The 13,988-nt window shown below is 41.5% G+C and overlaps 1 protein-coding gene across 2 annotated transcripts in view; it reads left to right on the forward strand.

Annotated features, from left to right (window-relative positions):
- Positions 1 to 4,033: 4,033 nt before the first annotated feature.
- Positions 4,034 to 13,988, forward strand: part of ptp4a2 (protein tyrosine phosphatase 4A2) — a 28,202-nt gene continuing 18,247 nt past the window's right edge. The window contains exon 1 of one of the 2 annotated variants that reach the window (XM_008117912.3): positions 4,034 to 4,194. The gene's annotated coding sequence lies outside the window, so the exon portion shown is untranslated. Of the gene's footprint in view, positions 4,195 to 4,430; positions 4,584 to 13,988 lie in introns of those variants that run through there. The other variant, XM_008117913.3, reaches the window with a different exon arrangement.

Below are 13,988 nucleotides of genomic sequence, written 5' to 3' on the forward strand. Positions count from 1 at the left end.
TATATACTGTATATACAGTAGAGTCTCACTTATCCAAGCTAAACGGGCCGGCAAAAGCTTGGATAAGCGAATATCTTGGATAATGAGGGATTAAGGAAAAACCTATTAAACATCAAAGTAGGTTATGATTTTACAAATTAAGCACCAAAACATCATGTTATACAACACATTTGACAAAAAAAGTAGTTCCATACACAGTAATGCTATGTTGTAATTATTGTATTTACGAATTTAGCACCAAGATATCACAATATATTGAAAACCTTGACTACAAAAATAGCTTGGATAATCCAGAAATTTGGATAAGCGAGGCTTGGATAAGTGAGACTCTACTGTATATATATATATATATATATATATATGTAGGTAGGTATGTGTGTATATATATATATACAGTAGAATCTCACTTATTCAACATAAACAGGCCGGCAGAATGTTGGATAAGTGAATATGTTGGATAATAAGGAGGGATTTTAACAAAGCCAATTAAACATCAAATTAGGTTATGATTTTACAAATTAAGCACCAAAACATGTTATACAACAAATTTGATGGAAAAAGTAGTTCAATACGCAGTAATGCTATGTATTAATTACTGTATTTACGGATTTAGCACCAAAATGTCACGATATTTTGAAATCATTGACTACAAAAATGTGTTGGATAATCCAGAATGTTGGATAAGTGAGACTCTACTGTATATATAACACTAAGTTAACAAACTTGGCATTATACTAAATTTCCTTTGACCAAAAGCTGGCCACTTGCCTCTAGTATCACTGTAAGAGGTCCTCCATTGTGCATGTGGCAGGGTTCGGGCTGCATTGTAGTATGTAGTCTGTGGTTTGCTCTTTTCCATACTCGCATATTGTGGATGCTACTTTGTGGCACCATTTCTTAAGATTGGCTCTGCATCTCGTGGTGCCAGAGCACTGTCTGTTCAGCGCCTTCCAAGGCGCTGAACAGACAGTCTTCTGTGTGTCCAAGAGGGTGTCTCTCATCCGGCGTCAGCCATCTGGCTTGACCATGGTGGTCCACGCTCTAGTTACCTCAAGGATGGACTACTGTAAAACACTCTACGTAGGGCTGCCCTTGAAGACAGTCCGGAAATTGCAGTTGGTACAACGGTCGGCAGCCAGGTTACTAACGAGCTGCTTACAGGGAGCAGTCAACCCCCCTGTTTAAGCGGCTTCACTGGCTGCCGATAATATTCCAAGCCGAATTCAAGGTGCAGGTTATTACCTATAAAGCTCTAAACGGTATGGGACCTGCCTATCTTCATGACCGCGTCGTCCCCTATGAATCTCAGGCAATCTCTGAGATCTTCCAGGGAGGCCCGCCTCTCGCTTCTGCCTTCTTCACAGATGCGTCTGGTGGGGACGAGAGAGAGGGCCTTCTCAGCCGTGGCCCCGGACTCTGGAACTCCCTCCCTAGGGAGATCAGGTTGGTGCCATCTCTATCCTCCTTTAAGAAACAATTGAAAACTTGGATGTTTAGGTTGGCCTTTGGAGAGACAGCCATTGGATGACCAGCCTTACTATAATTCTATTCTGAATTTTACTATGTCCCTCTTATCAGGGTATTTTAATCTAATCATTCTATCTTTATATTGCTGCTGCAGTCCCCCCACCTATGAAGTTTGACTGAATTGTATTGGTGGTTGTTTGATATTATTACTGTTGTATCAACTTTTGTTTTATTGCCTTATTGTGTTTTAACCTTTGTATATTGTGCTAATGTATTTGTGTTCTTACTTTTGTAACAATGTGAGCCGCCCCGAGTCCCCACGGGGAGATGGTAGCGGGGTATAAATAAAGTTGTTTATTATTATTATTATTATTATTATTGAGGTTCCAGGTTTTAGCCTACCACTTTTGGACTCTCGCTTGCTGAGGTGTGCTTGCAATCATCTCTGTAGATCCTAGAAAGCTATTACTTGATTTAAGAATTTGGCATGAGAAAGTTTTCTCCGCAGGATGGTAATACATCCGGGCATCCCCTTGGCAACATTTTTGTAGATGGCCGATTCTCCCACATCAAAGGTGACTTGTAGTATAATACTCATAATTGCAGGATATTGGAGTACCAGGGATAGTAGAGGACAAAAATCTGAAAAATACTACAAAATACAAGGACTTACAAATTGAAATTGGACTACTATTGAAATTGGCAAAGAACAACAGTGTTACCAATAGTGATTGGTGTGTTTTGAGACATTTCAAGAAACCTCAAAAAGTCTGCCCCCCATTACTTTCTTTTCCGTTCCAAATCAAGTATATAAGTACAGATCTCTTGCCTTTTTGGAACTTTAAAAGTTCAGGTTAGAAATACATTTTAGAATCACTTAATTTGAAGGAGCTCCATAGCCCTTTGCATTCCCAAAGAATAAATCATTCCCCGGCATGTAACTATCCAGCTTAATTCTCCTTTAGAGAACTTCTGCAGGTCATTAGCCCCATTGCCCACTGACTGTTATTGTCAAGATTCTGTATTTATAAAACATAAGGCTACAAATGTGCTTTAAAATCTGAGTCTGAGGCAGACTTGGCCAAACCCTCACCCTTTCCTTGAGGAAGGCGAAATTTTCCACCCCCATAAAACCAAACCTGCTTTCTCCTTATTTACCAAAGCAAGCCACTGGTAATTTTCCATTTGGCGGGGAAATTACATGTTTTTAGATGATGACATCAAGACGAGTATCAGGAGGAAAAAGGAAAAAAAGGCCCTGCATTGTATGGCAATATGGTAGTCATTCGCTTATATGAGAGAAATATAAATGTTTGTTCAGTCATCAAGTGCCAGGGTGGAGGCTCAATTTGCCCGATACCTGGAGTGACATTGCCCTTGTTTGGGTATTTTAGCTGACCCAGAGTGGAACTACACTTTAGATTTAATGCAGTTTGACACCACTTTAATTGCCAGTGAATCCATTGTGGGGTTGAGTCTCAATGCAAAAGCGTGTTGACAATTTCAACAGAAAGGAGGAAACAATGAAAATGAACAAAATCTGACTACAGTAGAGTCTCACTTATCTGATGTAAATGGGTCAGCAGAATGTTGGATTAGTGAAAATGTTGGATAATAAGGAGGGATTAAGGAAAAGCCTATTAAATATCAAATTACGTTATGATTTTACAAATTAAGCACCATGTTTGCAACAGATGGACAGAAAAAGCAGTTCAATACACAGTAAAGTTATGTAGTAATTACTGTATTTACTAATTTAGCACCAAAACATTGCAATGTATTGAAAAGATTGACTACTAACAAATTTACTACGAATAAAGACAGAATTGCATAAAATGAACTTACAGTAACAACACTGTCGAAAATTGAATCTGTAAAACATTCAGTCCTTGCTGCCTAGAGAAAGAACAGTGGATTCGGGTGGGAGTCAGACTACGTTGGATAATCCAGAACGTTGGATAAGTGAGACTCTACTGTACCAGTATTTTAAAAACTATGAATAAAGGACAGTGAATAAAGAACAATTCTCAGAAAATATGGGAATCCCAGACAGGAAACAAACAGGGCCAGCTAACACCTCCCAACAAAGGATTCCCCCTGGCAGGAAATAGCCAGGCTTTGAAGCTGCAAGGCTATTCAATGCTAATCGAGGTGATAAATTGCAACATTCACACTTGCCTCAAACAAGTGTTCTTTCTCCCACCCTGGACATCATTCCACAGATATATAAACCCCACTGGCATAATTTCCCAACAGACCTCACAACCTTAGAGGCTGCCTGCCATTGATGCAGGCGAAACGTCATGAGAGAATGCTTCTGGAACATAACCAGCCCACAGGAGACAACATCAAGGAGAGAGGAAACACAAGAAGGAAGGAAAGAGACACAAAGAAAACAGATAACACACTTGACAAAACTTGGGCAACACTTCAGTCCTTGGCAGCGTGCGTTTCCCTTTTAGAGCGGAACATACCACTTTCTCTTTGGCAATGGGGGGGGGGGGGAAGAGAGAGGACAAGAGGGAGAACTGCCTGCGTCACAAAACAGGGGGCGGGGCCGGCGAGACCATTCCCAAAGGGGAGGGAAAAGAGTCGTCAAAGGGGCGGGCTGCGCGCGTCAGCCTATGGCGAATGGAGAAGGAGAAGGAGGAGGAAGGGGAAGAAGGAGAAAAAGAAGAACAGAAAGGCGAAAGCCGAAAGCGCCCGAGCCTCTGTCGGTGAGATGAGGTGAGACGAGCGGCGGGACGTACCATTCGGGAAGTTTGGGGGGAAGGGTGAGCGGAGAGGGAAAAGGCGAAGGGAGTTACCAAGGAGAGGAGGGAGGGAGGAAGGTGGGGCCCTCCTCGGCGAGTGCGCCTGCGCGGTGGGGGAAAAAAGGGCGGGCGAATGACCCCCGGCGGGGCTCGTGATTGGTGGCCGGCCGCCTGTCTGTCTTCTGCGAGCGCCGAGCGGGGAACGTGCGTGCTTGCGTCACCAGCGACTGCCAGTCAAGGCCGGTTTTGGGAGGCTGCCTCTGCTTCTTCCCTCAGTCGCCTCCGCTTCGCTGTCCAGGCTGAGGCGCTTCCCCGCCCGGCCCTCGGGAGAAGGAGCCAGGCAGGCCTCAACTGATGCTCCCGGTGGGTGAGAGGAAGCCGGGGGCGGGCGAGGCCTCTGTTTGCCACCGGAGGGAGAGAACGTAGCATACAGGGCCTCACAGGTTGCCAGTCTGTGTGTTTGTGAGGTCTCGGGTGTTGTTTTGTGTGTGAAGGCCTCGATGTTACCCTTCCCTGTCAGTGTCCCTGAGCCCATCCACACAGCTGAATAAAACCCCACGTTACCTGCTTTGAACTGGAATACAGTAGAGTCTCACTTATCCAAGCTAAGCGGGCCGGCAGAACCTTGGATAAACGAATATTTTGGATAATAAGGAGGGATTAAGGAAAAGCCTATTAAACATCAAATTAGGTTATGGTTTTACAAATTAAGCACCAAAACATCACGTTATACAACAAATTTGACAGAAAAAGTAGTTCAATATGCAGTAATGTTATGTTGTAATTACTGTATGTACGAATTTAGCACCAAAATATCATGATATATTGAAAACATTGACTACAAAAATGCCTTGGATAATCCAGAACCTTGGATAAGGTGAGACTCTACTGCAGGGGTCCTCAAACTTTTTAAGCCGAGGGCCAGTCCACAATCCTTCAGACTGTTGAGGGGCCGGATTATCATTTGAAAAAAAATACAAATTCCGATGCATATGTCTTATTTGTAGTGCAAAAACAACAACAACAACGAAAGACCAATAAATATTTAAAAATAAAAACAATTTTAACCAACATACATTGATCAGGGTTTCAATGGGAAGTGTGGTCCTGCTTCTGGCCAATGAGATAGTCAAGTTAATTAGGGTTGTTGTTGTTGTTGTTGTTGTGGTTGTGTGCCTTCAAGTCATTTCAGACTTTGGGTGAGCCTAAGTCTAAAATTTATTTATTATTTATTTACTACATTTGTATCACACCCTTCTCACCCCAAAGGGGACTCAGAGTGGCTTACAAATTATATGAACATACAATATATTATATTATTAGCATAGCACAATATTAGCATTATATATTACTATATTGAACTATACCACTATACTGTAATATTATTAGTAATATTATATGTAATATAGAATATATAATTAATATTATTATATGGTATTATTATTAGTGTTATATTGTATTACATTATAATATTATGATCAATATTATATGTATATACAATATATTATATTATAAAACTGAGGGCTGGGGCCAGGTAAATGACCTCGGAGGGCCGCATCTGGCCCCCGGGCCTTAGTTTGGGGACCCCTGCTCTACTGTATATAGGTAAAGGTAAAGGTTTTCCTCTGACGTTAAGTCCAGTCGTGACCGATTCTGGGGGTTGGTGGTCATCTCCATTTCTAAGCTGAAGAGCCAGCGTTGTCCATAGACACCTCCAAGGTCATGTGGCCGGCATGACTGCATGGAGCGCCCTTACCTTCCTGCCGGAGCGGTACCTATTTATCTACTCACATTTGCATCTTTTCGAACTGCTAGGTTGGCAGTGTGGAATCCGATTGTATTGGGGGAAAGGTGTCTCCACTGAAGCTTTATCACCACTCCTTGTTTCTGGGTTGCTGTGAGTTTTCTGGCCTGTATGGCCATGTTCCAGAAGCATTCTCTCCTGACGTTTCGCCCATATCTATGGCAGGAAACTAAAATGAACCTCACTCGCTTTCTAACAGACCTCATGATCTCTGAAGATGCCTGCCATAGATGTGGGTGAAATGTCAGGAGAGAATGTTTCTGGAACATGGTCATACAGCAACTCAATAACATGATTGTTCAGGAAATTCAGAGAAAGAACTCTTGTCTGCTTGAGGCAAGTGTAAATGTTGCAAGTGATCACCTTGAATAGCCTTGCAGCTTCAAAGCTTGGCTGCTTCCTGTCTGGGGGAATAATAATAACAACAACAAATCTTTATTTATATCCTGCTTTTTTCCCTCCCGAGCCCCAAAGTGGCCTACAACATATTAAAATCATGTAAATGACAATCCAAATCCAAGTAGAAAACATTATAAAATGGACAGATTAAAAGAACGATAATATCCATTCACATTCTTGTTGAATCCATTGTTGGGAGATAATTAGCTGGCCCTGAATGTTTCCTGTCTGGAATTCCCCTGTTTTCTTAATGTTCTTCTTTATTCACTGTACTGATTTCAGAGTTTTTTTAAATACTGCCCTCCAGATTTTGTTAATTTTCATGGTTTCCTCCTTTCTCTTGAAATGGTCCTCATGCTTGTGGATTTCAGTGGCTTCTCTGTGTAGTCTGATGTGGTGCTTGTTAGAATTGTCCAGTATTTCTGTGTTCTCAAATAATATGCTGTGTCCAGGTTGGTTCATCAAGTGCTCTGCTATGATCGACTTCTCTGGTTGAACTGTTTCTGTTTTCTCTCATGCCTAAAATATTTAGAAGCTAGGGAAGAAGACAGGCTTTCAGTGAGTGATGAGAAGTGCAGGGATGAATTGTTCAGGCTGAGAATGGTGGGAAACGGCAGCCTTTCAGACGTTCCTGGACAGCAGCCCCCACAGCCCTAACCAGCAGAGCTAGTTGTAGGGAATACTGGTTGTTGCAGGGGACAACATTGTTTTCTGTTACTCTGGAGACTAATACACAATGGAACTATGGATTCAAAGTGCAGGAAATAGATTCCACTTCAATATTAGGAAGAACATTCTGACCATAAGAAAAGCTGTTCAACAGTGGAATATGCTGCTTTGGCAAGCCTTCTGTAAAGGCTTTTAAGCAGAGACTGGATGACTATCTGTCAGGAGTGTTTTGCTTGTGTTCTCCTGCCAGGCAGAGGGGGGTTGGAGTGGTTGTGGTCTCTCCTTCCATCTCTGAGGTTGTGAACATTGTTGAAAGGGGCCATGTGCTTAGCCTGAGGTGATGGATTGGCAGAGCACCATGAGCAGCAGGCAGGGTGTGGTGGTGGATGGGTTTATGTGGGCGGATGGGTGAGGGGAAGAAACTGGAATGAATGAGGGGCATGCCCTATATTTGCAGTGCAAGGTTGGAGTGGAGGAGAAAGGTTGACTGCAGAGCTACTGATTTCCCCTTGTGGTATAATGAGACGACATGGATGCTTGTAACTTGCAATGTGACATTGGGGGAAGGTCTGCTGACAAGTTGTGACAGGACAGAGAAATTGGAGAAATTGGGGAGACCAGAAGAAAGTGAAGTCTTGGGCTAGAATTGTTGCTTTCAGCGGTGGCGGTTTGATCTAACTTAGAGGTAATGATGAGGTGGGGTTGCATTGGAGAATGAGTGATAAGTATATGTAGCTTGGAACAGGAGGTTAGGGGGAGTGTTGCTAAGCTTGGTAAGGAGAGATAATGGCATTGGGCAGTGTTGGAGGAAGCTTGAAGAGGAGGATGCTGAAATACACATAGTTGGACTTGGAAGTGGCATTAGTCCTTCAGAGAAGCCGCAAGCCGAGAAGTAAAACTGTGAGAATGAGCTACAAAGAGTCCTTTTAATGACTAACAGCTATATCGTGGTATAAGCGTTTGTGTATTACAGTCTGCTTCATCAGATTGGTGGGCTGTTACTTAGAATTTCAAGTACAGGCAGTCCACAAGTTACCAAGAAGATAGGTTCTGTGGGTTTGTCCTTAAGATACATTTATTTGTAAGTAGGAATTGGTACATTTTTAAAGTGTAACTCCAGCCTCCCCCTCTAGATAGATAGATAGGAAAGTGAAGGCTGATGTTCTCAAACTTGGTGCCTACAGTTGGTTACTGCATGGGGACAGAAAGTAGGGAAAGCTATGTACATTCAAGTTAGGCCCTATTAGGATCTGAGATGATTTACACTATCTGGAAATCCCTTTTGGCTACAGAAAAGGAAAAAAAATGGAGAGTCCCATTTTGAAAATATAAATTCTGTTACTTATACTCTGATCTGTATAGTGGTTTCTTATCACAGTATGTGTGTTGGCTTACAAGTTCCCAGATGTGTGTTATCAGCAGCACCATTTATGAGTGGCCACTTGTCAGTAACACTTTTGCTCTCTTCAATTCATTCTGCATGATAATCCTCATGAACTCCGTTTATCAGCACTATCTGTAATGTATGTGTGTCAGAAGTTCTAGATAAGACTTTCTACATTTGATGAAGTGAACAGCGTTTCATGAAAAGTTGGAGCATAGATTTCTTGGTTGCTTTAGTGGCAACAGACTTAAGTCCAACAATTGCTTTGGAAATTACTGCCAGGGAAAATGGAAATGATGGATAATGAAAATACTTGATAATTGAAATATTTATGTATTATCTGGAGAAAGGTTTTCTTTTTGTCTCCCAAGAATTTGTGAAACAATCCCTTTGGCAACTCTGGTAGAGGTGAGTTGTGATGTTGTGTTTGTTTCCTCAGTGGTATTAGGAAAAAAGATTTGGAATAGATGCCACAGTAGCAATTTTCTAAAAGATTGCTAGGCTTATCAAGGGATAGTGTAGGTAGTTATGCCAGAAGGGAACAGGATACCCAAGGATGGGGAAATACTACAAGGCTTGGGAACTGTAGTGAGTTAGTTACAGGGCAGGACTACAAAGGGCATGGCATGGCAGATCACCTCAGAAGGGGGTTTATGGCAGGACTGTATAGGAGGCCATAAGTGAAGTGAAGAACAGCTCTGAAGTACCAAAGAGCATTGGGAGCCAGTGTAGCAAGATTGTGTAACAGAAGGTAAGCCCTGGGACATAAGATACTGGGAATTCAGGGGAAGGGCACAGGTGTATATGTGCCACAGGTGAGTAAGTGCAGGTAATTCTGTTGAACAGCCAACACCTAGAGTTACAAATACAGGTGTGGAAGTACAGCAGGCCAGGTGGTAAAAGGAATTACAAGGAAGCGAATTGTGGTGACGGAGGGGGAGAATTCAGTGCTGGACATGAATTGCGTACAGGGGTTTGTGACGTGAGAGCAGAGATTTGAAGTCACTTGGTAGATCCTCTGTTTAATTGCATCAGTTTCTCACAAAGCCCCTTTCCTCAGGTGTCTGGGTCTCATTTTCAGTACCCAGAAACAGCTTGGTTCTCAGGCTCTTGTGTGATTAGAAAATGATAAAAATACCCACCCTCTTCTTCTTGAATGAATAGAGCAGGTTGTGACTCAGAATTGCAGTAGTAAGGAAGATGATGCACCTCCCTCTGTGACTCAAAGCACAGACATGTTATCTTTGGTCAGCCCTCCATGGGGCTGGCTTGCTTCTCTGGGGCTGGAAGAAGTGGAAGCAGATACCAGTTAAAAGACATAGGTTTTGCTCTCCTCTGGGGGAAGGTTCAAGGGCTTGTTCTCATTGAAGTGTCTAAAGTGGGTTTCACATCACAGTTGGACTGTACTTCATTTTGGTGGTGCAAGGAATAATCAATATCTTCTTGCTTGCCTCTTCTTTATTTTTTTCTCATGGCTGAGTGAGGCTGTTTTGATCAGATCTTTGTTACTGTGCAGTCTGGTAGGGCCCTGCCCTGGGGTTTATAATTCTCATAACACATTGCTGGTGGTGTCTAGTAATCTTCCTTTATTTGTCAGCCTAGCCTAAGGTCTCAGAGATTTCACAATGCTGCGTTGGTTTTAACATTCGTACTAACTGTGAAGGTGATGTTTCCTTCTTTCCACTGTGTTAGAAAGGTGAGAAAGTATTGCAAATAACTGGGTTTTTGTGTTTGTAAGGCAAGTCAAGCGATCTTCTGAAACTCCCAGCATCTTTTTGGTAGCCCATGGTATGTTTTAAACAGCTTGTGGTTGAGGTATATAGACGTGGCTAAATGCTTCACTTGCTTAGTGGCTAGTTTTCAGTGTGGTGCTCATAAACTGAACAAGAACTTGTTTCATATCAAGCTGAACTGCATGTAATATCTTTGCTGTCCCTGCTGTTGTACTTTGCCCTGCTGTGGAATGCTTTGCTGGTGAAATACTGAGGGGCCTCAGGAGGGAAAGGAGACAGCATTTCAGCAATCTTGCTTGTAATTTTTTTAAAGTGCAGGTAAGCTTCCTGATTTTTCTGTGTAAGCAAGGAGATGAGTTCTTTTTAGGTGCTGTGATGCGGTTTCAGAATTACTTTTAATATGGAAGCACGTCACTAAATGCTTTGAAATAGCTTGGAATAAACAGGTTAGTAAAATTCAATCTGATTTGTTTGAAGTAAAAGTTCAGCTTTAATTTCGTTGTAAAAGCACGTCAGACCTGATCTCATGACCCACCTATGAAAAAGTGCTTTTTGAGTAGACCTGTGTAGAAAAGGTTTGGGTGCAACACCATTTTAAAAGTTGCTAGGGGCTGTCTTACACATATTTCCATGGGAGTAAGAAGCTCTAGTGTAATGTTGAATCTGAAATAAATTAGGATGTTTTAAAATAACATAGTCTGAACTATAGGACCTAGTGTGAACTGTAGAAAAGTATATCTCTGACTGCCAGATGCTGAGGAAGCAATCAAGTGTGTATTCATTGTGGTTCGGCTATCATTTTGGCTCCTTCTGATACTCAAAATGCTGAACTAAATAAACTTTACTCTATGTGGTGAATTCAATGTGGTCTGACATGGAAAGAGTACTTGAAGTTGCTTCTGTGTTGTGGCAAACTGGATCTAGCACAGTTTATTTAGCTCAGTATTTTGGCCGTATGTGTGTATCCATGAAGTCTCCATTGGTTGACAGGAGACATAAAGGCACACACACACCCATTTTCTATAAATTCTTCTCTGTATATTCTATATAATCTTTTAAACTCTTATATGGAGTTCAAACCTTTTTCTCACAGTTCCTTCCAGTGACCTTCTTACTGGAAATACATTCTGCTTGCTCATCTGGGACAACAAATAATTACTCATTTGGACAAACAGAACTTGTTGACACAGGTCATGGAAGATTGTGGGCGGTGGGTCATCAGGTTGCTCCAGGCTGACATCTGGCTCAAGGCGGAGAATGGATTTTATATTTACAAAAACTGCCCTGTTTCCACCCATATGCTTCCCCCCCATTGAGCACTGACGGTACCAGAAGCACACATTTGTATAATTAGAGATATTCAGATGGGAATCCCACAACTTCTTTTCGTTATTTTAAATTCACTTCATTTTGACATTCATTTGCATCATCTTTATTTACAGACCGTTACATGGCCATTGGCTTCCTCTGTCAGCTGCTTGGTGCACATTGTTTTCATTTTCTTTTATATGGTACAAAAATAAGTCCTGTACTTCTTGTATTTTCATCACTTCTCATTTTTAGTGACCGTATGTTTAAGAAATAAACTCAGATAAGTTGGAGATATAGGAAGTGCCTCTTTGAAAGGGTGCCTCTTAAGCTGTTCTGGTTCTTCCAGAATTCTACAACTTGTTTCTAATTAAATTCCACCCGACCCCCCCCCCCCCAAAATAAAATAAAAAAATCAGTCAAAGAGTTTGGTCAATGGACTTAAAGCGAAACCGAACTATTTTGCAACTAGTCACTTCTATGTAGTTACTGGAACTGCCTGTCGAAAAGGGTGGCCTGTTTTGTGTATGTTTGTAACAGCAACACAACAAAAACTGTTGAGTGAACTGGGAGAAAGCAGCTGGCATTCTCAGGACAAAACCATTTGGGTGTTTTAGGCAAATTGTTTCTGAACAGTTTTTATAGTAGTTTTTTTTTTTTGGTGGCCTGCTTATACTTTGTTGCAGGATGCTTAGATGCAAAGTTACTTTTCAATTGGTTGACCTACATCAATAATATTGCGAAGTTGCACATAATTTTCCAGAAAAAAGGATAAGGAGCTGCTAATGATGGAAAAGAAAAGAGCAATGGTAAGGGGCTGTAAGACATAGGAAATTTAGAGCAATAAGAGGTAGCTCTTTGGTTGTTCCCTTTAACTTCAGTTAAAATAGGCATCTGGAAAGAATTTAAAGTCAGTGACTAGCCTAAGAACAAATAGCTATTCATTTTGGATGAATTGCTGGGATGTTTGTGTTTATATACTCGGAGTTATAGCTTGTATGTACAGTAGAGTCTCACTTATCCAACATAAACAGGCCGGCAGAACATTGGATAAGCAAAAATGTTGGATAATGAGGGATTAAGGAAAAGACTATTAAACATCAAATTATGATTTTACAAATTAAGCACCAAAACATCATGTTTTACAACAAATCAACAGAAAAAGCAGTTCAATACATGGCAACGTTATGTAGTAATTACTGTATTTACAAATTTAGCATCAAAACATCGCAATGTATTGAAACCATTGACTACAAAAACAATGACTACTAAAAGACAAACTGCATTGTATAATACAGAATGTTGGATAAGTGAAGGTTGGATAAGTGAGACTCTACTGTAGTTGCTTTGAGGATTTCAAGAGTCCATGTCATTTGGTATCAATATTTGGCATTTAGTATTAAGATTTGATTTTTGGCGTCTAGGGATTTCAAACACATCTCAACAAGGGTCGCATTTTGCCCTTTTTCAGTGCTTTAAAGTGTTTGCAGGGTGCTCTTCTTGAGTCTGAAGAGCGCGCTGTAAAGCTAAAATTTTGTCAGCTGAGTTGACCAGATTAAATTTGGAAGCCTTTGAAGGAACATACAAACTCCACAATCAGTTAAGTACTTGACTTGGTAATTCTAATCACAAGGCCCATAGTAATTTAATGGAGGCAAAAAAGCTTTAATTTTTGGCAGTACACAAGTTTATCAGGGGTGTATCGTTACAAAGGAAAGAGGGCCAATATAGTCAAGATTATATCCTCTCCCAGAATTGAGGCATGGAGGCTAAGCACTATTCTGAATGAAGAAAAGCTGGCTATTGCTGGAAATCCTGGCAGATGCCGGAACTGTTTCTTCATCAATAACTTGCTGAGATGTGACATGATCAGATGATCTCTAACAACATTCCAAAACCCATGCTCTCATTCCTCAGTGATCCCACCAGCTAAATTTCAAGAAACCGGGAGTCACGGGAGTGTTGGCCCATGTTCTATTGTTCTTGCCTTGAGGAAATGAGAAGACTCTTGAGATATTTTTTGCACCCCTTTCTTTCTCCAGCGTCCTGGGCACATACAATGTAATGAAGCATGGAATTCAGCTCAGAGGAAAACTGAGTTCAGATAAACTAAATGGCAAGGTGTTGCTTGCACACACTGGAGGCTAATCTTTGATGACTGGCTGACAAATTAGCAGGTTCTGCTTTGTACCCCACTGCCTTGCTCTGTTATTTTGAAAGATGATCTGGTTAACCTTTCCCAAAGTATTTGTCTTCACAGTCCTTGGAAACAGCAGCTGCTGCAGCCTGTCTCACAGCCGCAAAGCCTCCCAGGCAAAAAGCTGAAATGCAAGTTCCAATAAGTCTTTAAGGGCAGGAAGGGTTGGATAAGACTTCCTTCTCAGTAAGAAACTCATCTGGACAGTGATGGGATAATGGTGTAGGTGGCATTACAGGTGAGGTGGTTGTTTTGGAAAGAGTGTGATACCCCT

This window comes from Anolis carolinensis, unplaced genomic scaffold, assembly GCF_035594765.1.
Source record: "Anolis carolinensis isolate JA03-04 unplaced genomic scaffold, rAnoCar3.1.pri scaffold_10, whole genome shotgun sequence".
NCBI classification, from domain to species: domain Eukaryota; kingdom Metazoa; phylum Chordata; class Lepidosauria; order Squamata; family Dactyloidae; genus Anolis; species Anolis carolinensis.